This window comes from Canis aureus, chromosome 5, assembly GCF_053574225.1.
Source record: "Canis aureus isolate CA01 chromosome 5, VMU_Caureus_v.1.0, whole genome shotgun sequence".
NCBI classification, from domain to species: Eukaryota; Metazoa; Chordata; class Mammalia; order Carnivora; family Canidae; genus Canis; species Canis aureus.
Genome location: NC_135615.1, coordinates 7,143,154 through 7,155,883, shown reverse-complemented (window position 1 = coordinate 7,155,883; position 12,730 = coordinate 7,143,154). Strand labels below are relative to the sequence as shown.

The following is a 12,730-nucleotide window of genomic DNA, read 5'->3' as shown; positions in this document are numbered from 1 at the left end:
AGAAAAGGGAACCCTTATGCACTCTTGGTAGAAATGTAAAATGGTGCAGCCATTATGGAAAACAATATGGACATTCTTCCAAAAATTAAAACTGAAACATATGATCCAGTAGTTCCTCTTCTAGGCACATATCTGATGGAAACCAAATCAGTATATCAAAGAGATCCTTGCACCCCCTGTGCATTGCAGCATTATTCGCAGTAGTCTAGATATTGGAAATAACCTAAATATCCATTAATGAATGAATGGATAATGAAAATGTGATGTGTATATATATAAACAAATATTATTCAGCCATTAAAAAGAAGAAAATCCTGCCATGTGGGACAACATGGCTGAATCTTGAGTGCTTTCCTGTAAGTGAAATAAGTCAAAGACAAATACTGAATGATCTCACTTATATGTGGAATCTAAAAACATGAAATCCTAGCAACAGTGAATGGTGGTTGCCAGGAGCTAGGGGGTGGAGGAAACAGAAAGATGTTGGTCAAAGGGTACAAATTTTCAGTTATAAAATGAGTAAGTTCTGGAGATCTAAAGTATAGAATGGGGATCCCTGGGTGGCGCAGCGGTTTAGCGCCTGCCTTTGGCCCAGGGCGGGATCCTGGAGACCTGGGATCGAGTCCCACGTCAGGCTCCCGGTGCATGGAGCCTGCTTCTCCCTCTGCCTATCTCTCTCTCTCTCTCTCTCTCTCTCTCTGTGTGTGACTATCATAAATAAATAAAAAAATAAATAAATAAATAAAGTATAGAATGATGACCATACTTAACAATACTGTATTGCTTACTCAAGATTTGCTAATAGAGCAGATCTTAAATGTTCTCACCATAAACACACACAGTAACAATGTGAGGTTATGGATGTGTTAACTAACTTGATTGTGGTAATCATATGTAAAATCATCCTCTTGTATACCTTAAATGTATCAATTTTGTCAATTATGCTTTAATAAAGTTAGGGGGTCAGCGATTGTTTCCAATTCAAAATGTTTGAGAAAAATTTAAAAAGGTATGTTTAAAGAAAGCAGAAAAAGGGAAGAAATGGTGAGTATAACAAAAATTAAAGACAATGAAAAATTTATTAATTGTTTCTTTTCATTGGAAACAATCATTAAATAAACAGCTACTTAGCAAAGACAAAGTTTAACTATACAAATTAAATGAAAACAGAAAGATAATTACAGATATAGGAGAAATTAAGAAAATTATAACACTATATTATTAATGCTACATGAATAAATTTGAAAAATTAGATGTAATGCATGAATTTCTTTTGGAAACTATAAATTATTAATATTGACCATATATAAGACAGAAAACTTAACAGTATAATCACCATAAAAGAATATGTAAAACTTGTCCACAATTTATAAAGTTGTTTGTTTATTCTTAGAGAGAATGAAGCAACTGTATAAGCACTGGTGTGGAAAGCACTCTAAGATCTAACATCAAATAAGAAAAGTAAGGTACAGGATCCTTGGGTGGCTCAGCGGTTTGGTGCTTGCCTTAGGCCCAGGGCATGATTCTAGAGGCCCAGGATCGAGTCCCACATGGGGCTCCCTGCATGGAGCCTGCTTCTCCTTCTGCTTGTGTCTCTGCCTCTCTCTCTCTCTCTCTCTCTGTGACTATCATAAATAAAATTTAAAAAAAAGTAAGGTACAGAACGATGTGGAGATCTTTGTTGTTATTCTCTTATTTTGTACAAAAAAAGATTAGGAATATCTATACACATATGCTAATTGGCTATACATATAACATTTCTGGAAGGATAGAGAAAAAATTTTCTGAGGGATCCAAGTTGGTTTCTGAAATAGGAGGGTGATAAACTACCTTGCTCTAGGCTCATCATCTTAACAATGATACACCTAGAGAAAGCAGAGAGTGAAAAAGTTAAGAGTCCCAGTGGACACAAGGAAATCCACTTAGCTGTATGACTAAAGAAACTCAAATGCAAAGGCAAAATGGGGGAAATAAACAGATTTTCTAGGAGAACAATAAGCAGTTAGAAAACATTGTCAGAGAGGAAAAATATCTTTATATAAAAGTATGAGGTAAGTGTGAGAAACTCAGCAAGGTCTGTTGTTCCAATTCCTCTGTCTTCAAAACAATGATGCGTCTTTACTCTGGGGATAGAGAGAGCACCACTCACTTGAATGGTTTATGACCTGCTTTGGGAGAAAATCAGAAAATCCTTCCAGAACATGCCATTTCTCAAATTCCTTTAGCTTGAAATATTTGATATGCCACGGTGCTACATTTTGGGGTAGTGTGTCCTGAACTCAACATGGACCCTCCATTTTTGAAAGGATCATTAGATTTCTAGACCCCTATGGAAAAGAATTTTTACCTCTGTTGGTTATTATTACTCTTGAGTAATTCTCTTGGGAGACCCAAAATACCAAAACATGTTAATTGTGTTGTCTAATACTTAAAATTCATAGTTTGGGGGATTCCTGGGTGGCACAGCGGTTTAGCGCCTGCCTTTGGCTCAGGGCGGGATCCTGGAGACCCAGGATCGAGTCCCACGTCGGGCTCCCGGTGCATGGAGCCTGCTTCTCCCTCTACCTATGTCTCTGCCTCTCTCTCTCTCTCTGTGACTATCGTAAATAAAAATAAATAAATAAATAAATAAATAAATAAATAAATAAATATAAAATTCATAGTTTGAAAGTACACACATATGCTCTCAATACCAATGGCTATTACCTATTAATTAGCTTGTTTTTGGTCTCCTCAATGCAAAATTCTTTTTTTTTTTTAAGATTTTATTTATTTATTCAGAGAGACACACAGAGAGAGAGGCAGAGACACAGGCAGAGGGAGAAGCAGGCTCCATGCAGGGAGCCTGACATGGGACTCAATCCCAGGACTCCAGGATCATGCCCTGGGCCAAAGGTGGTGCTAAACCACTGATCCCCGCAAAATTCTTATTTAATGCACAACTATACTCAATTAAGGGATCTTGTTTTTCTCAAGCTTTAAATACTATATCTAATAACATCTTAGATTTAGTCTTTTTTTTTTTTAAGATTCTGTATTTATTCATTTGAGAGAGAGAGAAAGCGGGGAGGGACAGTGGGGATGGACAGAAGGAGAGGGAGGAGCAGACTCCCTGCTGAACAGGGAAGCCCCATGTGGGGCTCGATTCCAGGACCCTGGGATCCTGACCTGATGTTCCAGCTCAGGCTGAAGGCAGCTGCTTAACTGACTAAGCCACCCAGTCACTCTATCCTAGATTTAGTCTTAATAATTAATTCATAAAATATCCCAAATTCAGCTTTTAAAAATCCAAAGTATTCTTTATGATAAAGGGTTACCTCCTAAAGGTAAAGATCCACTATGGAATATGCATAGAACAAAAAGCATATTTGAAACAAAAAAGTAGTCATAATATTTATCAAGAGAATATGCATTGTGTATTTTATTGTAATATGCAGTTTATTAGTGTCCTATGTGATCTATAGATTGTGCCAGAGATAGAAATGGTTATGTAATGCTGTGGCCCAGAACTATAATCTATATTCTTCAAAAAGAAAGTCTAATTGCATTTGATTTGTTTGTCCCCTACAGGAAACTCAACATGCCAGGTAGTCACTAACTGCTATTGCCACTTCTCTTGAGCTATACAGCAGAAAAATAATTTGCCGAAACATCTGCCAAATGAAAAGGGTTTCTGGTTGCCTGAAATGTTGCTTAGAGCTATGTTTGCAGAAGAAGGAATGAGCTGTGTAGAGTCACCAGTAAGCTTCTAGCCAACAGGTCCTGCTGACCTCCATCTGCCAGCAGGAGAATTACCCACTCCTCTTTGTCAGTTTTGGAAAATAAAGGTTGCTGCTAAGACACGTGGGCCACCTCTCAGCTGACAGCAACAACACAAGGGGCTCCCAGGACCAGCCGTGTTGATTTGATCGGTGACACTGTGCTCCACTAGCAAAGGGGTCTGACCCATGAAAGGCAGACAACAGAGGGGCTTGCAGAAGCCAGTGTCTGGGCTGCATATGTTATCTTTCTGTTAAAGAGATTAAGAAGCATATTTTCCTAGTTGAAAAAAGTTCATTTGCCATTTAAGAGCACTTTTTACAAATCAATCATCTGTTCACTAGTAGTTGATTTACCTCCCCCACCATGACACTTGTCATTGACTATTAAAATACACTTGCCAGATGAATTGGAGAAATAAAGTCTCCTCACCAGGAATCTTCTGCTTAATTTAGAACAAGTCATGGAAGGGGTGCCTGGGTAGTACAGTTGGTTAAGTTTCACTCTGGCTTCAGCTCAGGTCCCAATCTCAGGGTCCTGAGATCGAGTTCTGCACTCAGTGCAGAGTCTGCTTGAGATTCTGTCTCTCTCTCTCTCTCCCTCTGCTCCTCCTGCTTGTGCTCTCTCTCTAAAATAAATAAAATTTTTTAAAAAGTCATAGAAGGTAGGGTTCATTTTATTACTTTTCTCTGCTCTTATTTTTACTACTGGATTCTGCTTTTCTCCTTCTTGTGCTCATCTTTATAATTTATCAGGTTTACTAGGATAAGATATCCTAGGTTACAAGTTGACTGTATAGCTACCATATTTCCAAATGTTCTTCTACTGTTTTAAAGCAAATGGCATTGAACACTATAAATTTACCTTCACACACTGCATTAGGTACATCTTACTCATTTTTTAATGTAATGTCAGTGCAGTGGAATCTTGAAGCACAGACACCTAACACAGAAGGTAACGTGAATCTAGTTTGTTTGCAAGACCCAGCTTGTGTCATTTGTATTCAAGTGAGTTTGTTTGAGTGTGTGGCAGTCAACCAACATGCTCTCCAGTGACTTCTGAGGGAAAATATCAGACGGGTAGCACAGAATACTGATCCTGTTGGATTGGAGGGAACTCAAGGACATTTATTGTCTGAGTGCTTCCATTGGATTTTTTTCCGAAGCTGGAGATTGAATTGCTATGACCACCAAAAATTGCTATTAAGATTCCATTTGGAGCTGAGTCGTTATTTCTGCCAATCATCCACTCCCTTCGAGTAAGGTAAGCATCCAAACATGGAACACGTGGAATCTGGAGTTGGAAGGACTTTATCATCTGGCGTGATCTCTTGCTATTTGGAGGAATTTATTACTTCCCACATAGGAAGTCTGAAAATAAGACCATCTTCCTCAATCTCTCTTCTGTCTCCCTTTTTATTTTCCTGTCTCCTCAGTCTCTTTCACTCTATCTCTGTCTCTGTTTCTGTCTCTCTCACATACACTATACATATGCATTCCTTTGCCTCTCTGTAATGCAGTTCACTTATTGACTACTTTCATTTACATAGCAAAGAGAGACATTTTTTTCTTTTTCTTTTGCAAGGTAGTTCTTCAAATATCATGGCATTTGGATTTACTTCCTTCTAGTTAACTAAACACTCCTTGATTGCTTAGTCTTACACCTGCACTGTCTCAGTCAATCCTCCCTGGATATTATTTTGAGAGAAGAAAAACTTTCTCTAGTTGATGTTATTTCAAGATACTCAGGAACACCTGGGTGCCTCAGTGGTTTAGAGCCTGTCTTTGGCCCAGTGCATGATCCTGGGGTCTGGGGATCAAGTCCCGGCATCCAGCTCCCTATGTGAAGCCTGCTTCTCCCTATGTCTCTGCCTCTGTCTCCGTGTCTCTCATGAATAAATAAATAAAATCTTAAAAAAAAAAGATACTCAGAGGTTTAGAATAAATAAATAAAATTCATTTTGGCACCAAAAGTGACCAAAATTATGAATATTATATTAAATGCAAACTTGGATTCTTCTGTATTTGGCCATGTTTTAACCACAAACTAGTTCCTCCTTGTGTATTTCTTGAAGCATTAAGGGTTCGCCCATTTGTGGCATTGGGTCCTCTAGACTGAGATAGACCTTCTTGGTCTTAAACTTAGGATCTATATGTGATGACCAGGCTAGAGTTCCATGCTTATAGTCCCTTGTCACCACTAATATGGAGAACATTAATAGTGTTAGTCATTTCATTTATGTGCTTCATAGGACACAAGATGTATTAGACATTGCTTCAAATAATTTGCCATCTATTCTGGGAGGAAGGCAAGAAATAAACAGGAGACATATTTATAATGAGACAAAATCAAAAGCCACATTATGTAATTATTTTATTTTTTTAATATTTTTTAAGATTTTATTTATTTATTTTAGAGAAAGAGAGCACAGGAGCAGAAGCAGAGGGTCCTGGGATGGAGCCTTGAATCGAGCATCCCTCAGCAGGGAATCTGCTTCTCCATCTCCCTCTTATCCCTGCTCATGCGTTCTCTTTCTCTCTCTCTCTCGCTCTCGCTCTCGCTCTTGCTCTCCCTCTCCCTCTCCCTCAAGTAAATAAATAAAATATCTTCTGAAGACATATATTTATTCTAGAGAGAGAGAAAGAGAAAGCAGAGCCAGGGGCGAGGGGCAGAGAGAGAGGGAGAAAGAGAATCTCAAGCAAACTCCCCAATGAGCATGGAGCCAGATGCAGGGCTCTGTCCCTTGACCCTGAGATCATGACCTGAGCTGAAATCAAGAGTCAGACACTTAACCCCTTGAACCATCCAGGTGCCCCTATGTAATTATTATAAACAGTTTGCATTTTTTTCAGGGTTTGTTTTTGAGTATGTATGATAGTCCATGTCTACCACTTATCTCTCACAAAGGCAAACAGAAGGTTATTCAAAACTACTTATGCCTAAAAATGAATTTCAGGTATGTTACTGGCTTGGAGCTGATGTAATGGTAGAATAAATACCCCGACTGATCTTGCGTGGGTAGGAAAAGAAAAGAGCTAATTGACAAAAAGCAAATTACCAGGCAATAGCAGTTCATTCCCTTCAGCACAAGACTCTTAAAATATTACCATTTAGGGGAAATTCCTCCTAAAACTTTCCATACTCATCTGGCTTTTTAAATAGATGAGCATGATTTAACCTTTCACTGATGACTCATTGTCAACACTGAACATGAGTCCTTGGCCTGGGTGATAATATGGCCATGCTGCTGGGGCCACTGAGGAGGGTAAGATGGTTTTGTCATATCTGAGCCTTGTGTCCCTCAAGGGGTCAGCTTTTGGCTTTCCTTTGTGAACTTGAGTTTACTGATTCATTATTGATTCAGTGCAATTTCATGAACAATACTCTCTGGACCCTCCTTTTGAATGAGATAGGGCCTCTGAGAAAAGCAAGGTTCATGGTTGCTGACATGGTCAAGAACTCTTCCTAATTAGCAGAGGAACAATATGAATTGTTAGCAAATCACCCCAAATTGTACCTCACGCTCGGGATTCTAGATTCAGGAGAAAATATTGGATATGGAAAAAAATGTTTTGAAAAGGCAAGATGAAGTCTGACCAGTGACTGTGGATTGGCTTCTTGTCCATGTGCTTCACCCCAACACATGAGTCACAGTCCGCAGGTTAGCTGGACAGTCCTCCTCCGAGCCACAGAGTTATGTCCCTTTCCTTGTCAATAATTCTGCTATTCAGAAGACTGTTTACCCAGGATTTCTGCTGCCAGAAATTGAACTAGCCAACACGTGATTGTTACACCAAAGATGTTTATTGCCATAAAGACAAGAAATGTCTTGAAAATTGAAATACTATTATATCAGAAAAGTGGTGTTTTTTTAAAAAAAAATATTTACTTCTTATTTTAAAAGGAAAAATATGACTTCAAGTTAGAATATCAAATATGATCATCTACGGTCACTCAATTCAACATGTATTCCCTAAGAGTGGGTGATATGTCAGGTACTGAGGCACAAAGATGACTGAACAATATCTGCCCTGGAGGGGTTATGGACCAAACCAGGAAACATACCCATCAGCCAACAACCACCATTCAGTGCACTAAGTGCTATAATAGGCACGGAAATTGAGCTAGGAGAGCAAAGGGAGCAGAAAAAATCAAATGGAGAAAGTGTTAAGTAAGGTTAACTCGCTTAAGGAATGGAATGGAATTTAAACAAAGAAGATGGGACTGAAGGTTGTTTGTAGATGATGTCGAACAGTGGAGGGGGATCAATAATCCCTTGCTAAGAAATTTGAAGAATTCTCTGGGGCGGGGTTGAGGATGGGAGGTATTATGGTTTTTTTTTTTTTGGTTTTTTTTTTGGTATTATGTATTTTAAATCAGAAGAATGACAAAGTAGTTTTTAGGTTTTTTTTTGTTTTTTTTTTTAACTAAAAAAAAAGTAAAAGCAGTGTGGGAAATGGCCTGGAATTGAAGAAACTGGAAATGAAGAGACTTAAGAGTTTGTTGGAATATATTGTGCAAAGGATATAGCAGGCCTGTAGTGGTTTGGGGCCCACAGAGGTGGAAATCTATTGTAAAGAGCAAAACAGAAACGGCTGGGTTGGGCTTGGTTGTGAAGGGAAAGATGGATTCTAGGACAACTACGGTTGACCCCTGACACTGCAAGGATTAGGGGTCCCAAGCCCCCACCCCCACACACAGCCAAAAATCTGCATGTAACTTTTGGCTCCCCATAAAATTTGCTACTAGCCTTTTGCTGGCTGGAACACTTGCAAGCACATGAGCAGCCGATTAACATATCGAGTATAAATATATATATTGTATATATATACAATTATATGTTGTATTCTTAGAACAAAGTAAGCTACAGAAAAGAAAATGTTATTAAGAAAACCATAAGGAAGAGGAGCACGTGATTGGCTCAGTCAGTGGAGCATCTGACTCTTGGTTTCGGCTCAGGTCATAATCTCAGGGTCGTGAGATCAAGACCTGAGCCCTGCATCAGGCTCTGAGCTCAGAGGGGAGTCGGCTTGAGAATTTTCTCCCTTTCCCTCTACTCCTCCCCAACACTGGCATACTATATATCTCTCTCTCTGGCTCTCTCTCTCTCTTTCTCAAATAAGTAAGTAAGTAAATAAATAAATAAATAAATAAATAAATAAATAAATAAATCTTTAAAAAAATCATAAGGAAGAAAAAGAATCTTAAGGAAGAGAAAATACATTTGCTGTACCATCCTGTAAAAAAATCTGCATAGCAGTAATCCCACACACTTCAAACCCATGTTGTTCAAGGGTCAGCAGTACTAGTTTTCTGATTTGTGAAATTTAATGGACTATAGCACTAATCTGAGAAGGAAAATGTCGAGGTCATTGTTCTCAATAAAACACCCTGTAGATGCCCATGGGGCATGAAGGCTGCCAGTTTTAATTGGCAGGTAGAAACATGCTGGATCTGGGGGGTGAGGTGAAGGGACTGGCCCCATGGACCAGGTAGGATAGGGAGAGATGACAATGAGTGATTATGGGGGTGGGTGGGCGCTATGTTTGAATGCCACACAGGCCTACTGTAAGTTTAGTGACCATAGTTCCTCAAGCTCATATTGGGGTGCTTATTCTTTTAATGGACAAATCATTTCAAGTAGAGACTGCCCCAGAAAATAATAATCACATATGGTTGCCTTTTAAGTCAACAAAAAATAGAGATGCTGTGCGGTGGAGATTGCCTTGGGTTGCAGAGGAGCCTATTGAATTGCTCGCCACTCATTTGCATATAAATGCATGGACATAATATTCCTAGGTCTTTATTTCTATAGTACTTTTATTCAGTTGATTTTCGCGGAGATGGTAATTCTGGAGGGGGGGTAGGGAAAAGTGGGGGAGAGGGGTGCATGGCAGACACAGCTAGCCTGGAGAGGCTGCTGCAGCTACCTTTCTGAGGTCCTGGCTAATTGTTCTGGCTCCTGTTACTGGGCTGCCCAGCCCAGCGGCGATGCGAACTACAGTGACCTACTTTCCCTGAATCAGCCAGTTCTACATTTTTAAATCTTCATTAAAAAAAAAAAAATCTTCTATTTCTTTGGAAGAAAAAAAAAAAAGTTGCTTTCTTACCACTCTCCTTTGTGGACTTTTAATTTTTGGAGGTCTGATCTAGCTTTCATTGGATAGCAAAACACATATACAACAAATAGCTGGTCACCCCCCTCCTCAGAAAGGACCAGGGGCTCCTGTACTCACGCAGTTGCAGCAAAATAGTCATGGAATCGGCTCTCAAGTGCAATCGGTTTTACTATGTCATCCACGTCTTCAAAGGAAGATTGTCTGAAATGGGAAAATCGGAGACAAGGTTTGATAAAGCCCCAGAAATGGAGCCCACACACCAGCAGACACCTCCGCCAGCCAATTCTGAGCTCGCAGTCACTACCCGCTTTGTCAGATGAAAGACAGGGGGAAATGGGAACAGCATTGTGTGTGTGTGTGTGTGTGTGTGTGTGTGTGTGTGTGTGTGTGTGTTTGCATGTAAAGTATCTCTGCGTTCATCAGGCTTTCTAAGGCAGGTATTCATTTTTACAAAACGAAAAATGTCAGAAATGCGAGAGCCCAGTACCGTTGAAGGGAGCCAGCCGGGGACGCAGGACGAAATTAACATTCCAGTCACGGGCTGCAAGCAGTGTACTCGGGAGTTCATTCTCAGGAGGTAATGACTAGGAAAATGACAAAGAAAACTGTTATTGACCATTAGTGAGCAATCACTCTGTCATATTACCGAGATAATTTAGATGAATGTGGGGGGTTGCAGTCTCCCAGGGAGACGGGCTGCTGATTTCTTTGATGATGGCAGCCCACTTACAGTTTGCTTGCGACAAATCTATTCTGTCGTCGGGCCCAGGGGAAGTAGTCGGGTCCCTCGGCCGGCTTGCCGGTTGGTCGGCTGTAGCAACAGCTCGTTTGGAAAGTTCATCACAAAAGTCAGTCGGTTCTCTGTGTCTGGTGCCCAGGGAGGGATACTTGCTGCGATGCCCCTCCAAGGCTCTTCAGCCGCTGTGGAGCACAGTGTTTGGAAACATAAGGTATTTAATAAATGAAGGCAGAACGCGCCACATTTTTGTTCAATTGACTTCCATTATTTTAGCAGCTGCTAATTATGCGCTGTTGATGTTCAGAGGCCGGTAACAGATTTCTCTGTTCCATCTGGGTGATCGGGCTTGAGAATGGACTTTGCCTCACCCGGTACTAGGAGGCTTCGAGCTGCTCTACATTGAGGCCGATGATCCGACCAATTCACAAGAAGCAGGTAGGAGCAGTCTGCCAGGCACAAGGTGACATTTACCTGGTGGTGTTGGCCGCGCAATTCACTTTATCTCTGACATCACAGCGCACTCTTCAAGCACCTATGTCCTTCAGAGCCAAGAGGAAAACAGGGCGACCACACCCATTTTCAAAGCAAATAACAGACATGTGAATTCTGAGAATATTTCACCTTGCGAAAATATTGAGCAAAAATGGCCATGGAGTCTATTTGGTCTATTAAGCACTGGCTGCCCAGGCTGTGGCATTGGCCTTTGTTTGCAGTGGGATGGAGTAGGGAAGGGGCTGAGAGCCAACTACTGCAATGCTGCTGCTCGTGGGAGTGGGAACGCTTCTCAGATTTTCTAAAGTTTGGGTTCCTCATGTAGAAAAAGGGATGAAAACAGCATCTTGTTTTTAGAACTGCTCTAAGAGGATAGTAGAGAATGGATGTATAGCTATGATGGTAAGAACAATGACCATGATGCTTTAAGAAGGCCAAAGGGCGCCTGGATGATGAAGTCAGTTAAGCACCTGACTCTAGGTTTCAGCTCGGGTCATGATCTCAGGGTTGTGAGATGGAGCCCCGCCATGGGCTCCGTGCTCAGCACAGACTCTGCTTAAGGTTAGCTCTCCCTTTCCCTCTGCCCCTTTCCCCTGCTCTCTCTTTCTCTCTCTCTGTCTCTCAAATAAATCAATCTTTAAAAAAAGAAAGAAAGAAAAAAAGCCAAAGTCACTCGGAGTAGCTGAGTTTGATCTTACTTACTATGATGCAGTGTCTTTGGGATTAACAGATAGGTGCCCCCTTCCTTGTCCACCCTAATAGACAGGAAGACAAGGCGCTATGGAGAAATTCCAATTTATTAGCCCTCATTCTCTTTACCAACTATTTTGCTTTTTACTTTGTCCTTGTACAAGCTGCATGCACATTCATTACCTGCACATAGGTGCTTCATTTTTATTTTAATGCAGCGAATTAATTGAAATGCCAGCTATGGTAAATGCTGCCTCAGTCCAGAAGCCTGGACAGTGCAGCCTTCTGCCAAGGACAGGGGACAAGGGACCAACCATGCATTTAGAACTGTCCAGTGCGTCACAATGGTGGGCCCAGGCATCACATTAAGTCTGCTAGGGCCGTCATAAAAAAATACCATAGTCTGGGTCCCTTGAACAACCGAAATTCACTTTCTCACAATTCTGGACACTAGAAGTCCCGGATCAGGGTTCTAGCTAATTTGATTTCTTGTGAGAGCTCTCTTCCTGGTTCACAGATGACCATCTTCTCAGTAGCTGCTCACATGTCCCTTCCTTGCTGCATGGACACAGAGAGATCTCTCTCTCTTCCTCTTCTTATAGGTCGTATTGGATTAGGACCCACACTTCAGACCTCATTCAACCTTAATTACTTCCTAAAGACCCTATCTACCTCCAAACACCATCACATCGGAGGTTACAGCTTCCACATATAAATTCAGTGGCGGGGGGGACAAAATTCAGTCCATAGCTCTCATATCAAAGAAAAGTACATTTTAGATCTCAAAACTTCTTAGAAACTGTAAGTATCGGGACGCCTGGGTGGCTTACTGGTTGAACATCTGCCTTCGGCCCAGGGCAGTCCTGAAGTCCCGGGATCGAGTTCCACACTGGGCTCCCTGCATGGAGCCTGCTTCTCTCTCTGCCTATGT

General features: G+C 40.9%; 1 long non-coding RNA gene across 7 annotated transcripts in view; it reads right to left on the bottom strand.

The window, feature by feature from the left end:
- LOC144313651 (uncharacterized) overlaps nucleotides 1–10,868 on the bottom strand; it is a 34,538-nt gene extending 23,670 nt beyond the window's left edge. For 6 of the 7 annotated variants that reach the window (XR_013379277.1, XR_013379276.1, XR_013379274.1 and 3 more), the window contains exon 1: nucleotides 9,996–10,219. This is a non-coding gene — a long non-coding RNA (uncharacterized LOC144313651). Of the gene's footprint in view, nucleotides 1–9,995; nucleotides 10,220–10,365; nucleotides 10,463–10,608 lie in introns of those variants that run through there. The other variant, XR_013379275.1, reaches the window with a different exon arrangement.
- Between the last annotated feature and the right edge of the window lie 1,862 nt (nucleotides 10,869–12,730).